The following is a 2,260-nucleotide window of genomic DNA, read 5'->3' on the forward strand; positions in this document are numbered from 1 at the left end:
TCTGCCCCACAAGGATCAGAAGGAATCCATGGGAATCGCTGTCTTCTAGTTCCTGCTTCTGTTCGGGGTGTCTGGGCAAAGGCAGGCTCTGCTTACTCATCTGGCTTCAATGCAGCCACACAATTGCCTCTTTTGAGGAAGGGAATTCATCAGTTTGTGTGAAGTGGCCTTGGATCTTTGGGCAGCAGGTGTTTCTATAGAGCAAACTGTTGCTGAATATTCAACAGTTGCTATACAAGCGTCTGGCTGACTGCCTGTGAAGCACTTGGAGTTATCTTGAGCATCCGATTAGATAAAGTGCAAAGTACTTACTGCTTTAAAGCTACCCGCAGCTATGTTGTGGTGGTGTTGTTTTAACATTCATTGGTTTTGTTGTTTTGGGGGTTTTTTATGTGACTCTTCCAAGATCATAAGCAGCAACTTCATCTCTTTTAAGTCAGCCAACAAAGACGGGAACTGCCTAGCAGAATGAGAACAGTGATTCATATTCATGTCGTCAGAACTTCATTCTCTTAGAGGTTTCGGCTGATAGCATGTACATTGGAAACAAATGACTCAGTATAGAAGTGTCTCCTAATCTTTAACATAGTGTTTAAAATCAAGTTGGGTCTTTAAAGGCTACCTGAATAACATTTGTTCTTGCTAACCTCGATTTTGGTACATGAAGTACTGTAGATACATGAACTGTGAAGGAAGGGATAATTTGAGATGTTAGACTGTGCAATCAGCCTTTCATTTTTCTTTATTTTTTTTGTTTAGGAGTTTAATTTCCTTAGGCGTGGTCTGTCAGCAGCCTGTGCTGGATGGCACCATTGAAAGTATGGTCCTGTAAGAAACTGTGATCGCTGAGCAATTATACCTTTAAATATCTTACTGCTTTAGTCAGTAAGGTGTGGATGCCTGTATAGTGTTTACTAGCGACATGCCCCAATTCTGACTTCTTGTAGTATCTTCGTTAACCTGGAGTAGTTGTTTCAAAGATGCTTTGTCTGTTTTCTTCTACTGGTAATTTAAGCCACAAAAGGAAAACTTTTAAGCGTGTAATTGTGACAGCTCCAGGGAAGGCTGAAGAGGTGCTGTCCAAGTCACATGCTTTATAGGATTTCTGTGCTGCCCGTCGGAGGTGTTCTCCCTGGAAACACTGCATTATTAGGGGTGTAGTAATTCCCCACCCCTAAGCACTTAAAGCTTAATAGCTAAGCATGTAGTTCCTACCTACAGAAAACAGTCATGCAGGCTACAGCACAGGGTGGTAAAGGCCTTGTTTCTGTAATTCTTGCTGAGGCAGTGATTGTTAGCACTCATTGCAGGGGTGCCTGGAGCACTTAAAAGCATCAATAAGCAGCTGATGTAGCTGTGTACTCAGAAGACCAGCTGAGATGTGCTTCCTAAAGGTCTGCTTTGTTTGCTCAGATCTGTGAGGAGGTGCCAGATATGTGTAGAAGATCAAGGCTGGCAGCCTGGGATGGGGTGTGCTGTGTGGCCTCTGCTTTTCCTGCTGTGAGGAAGCAACAGAGGGCAGCTGAGGGGGAGGTTGCTCCTCAAAGGAGCTTGGCAGACCCATGTTCTTGTTTCTTCAGTCCCCATCAGTCCCTGAGCTCCCCACAGCTCAAGGATGGGATCAGCAGAAGGGAGGACCATCTTGCAGGAGGTGTTCCAAGTCTCGCAGTGAGGCATTTCAGAAGCTGTGAAGCAGGTGTTCAGGTTTCTGGTGGGTCATTGCCTCCAAAAGCTCATTTCTTTTCTTATAATGGGGCTTTGAAGTGAAAATTTAGGAGCAGAGCAATTACGCTTTGAAAATGAATACATGGTACTGACCAGCGTGGTACTGTGCAGTCTGTGCTGTAGCTGTAGATCAGTGCTCTGTAAACTTGTGATGGTTATGTTGCCAGAAAGTGACAGGGAAGAAGAGGGAGCCTTCAGCCTTCCAAGACGACACTGCACATTTAATTGCTAATGGACTTTTTTTAAAGAGCACCTAGGCTGCTATTATTAGAAAAAGCAAATGTGTGGTGTTACCTGCAGGGAATAAAAAGGGAGTCTGTCATGAGCATCTTGACCTTTACTTCCCTGTGTTAATTTTTTTAATACCAGTGAGATTTTTCCTGCTATAAAAACTTGCTGAAGCAGACACTTCTCCAAGACCTCTGAAAAAGATATGCTGATTGGGAAGCAGGGCTGGGCAAGAGCTGTTTCTTCCTTTCCTCCCTGAAAATTCCTACTTCAGGGATCCACTGTGTGTTCCATGCCTCTCTTTCCC

The sequence above is a fragment of the Nestor notabilis genome, unplaced genomic scaffold (assembly GCF_000696875.1).
Source record: "Nestor notabilis isolate BGI_N333 unplaced genomic scaffold, ASM69687v1 scaffold29206, whole genome shotgun sequence".
Taxonomy (NCBI): Eukaryota; Metazoa; Chordata; class Aves; order Psittaciformes; family Psittacidae; genus Nestor; species Nestor notabilis.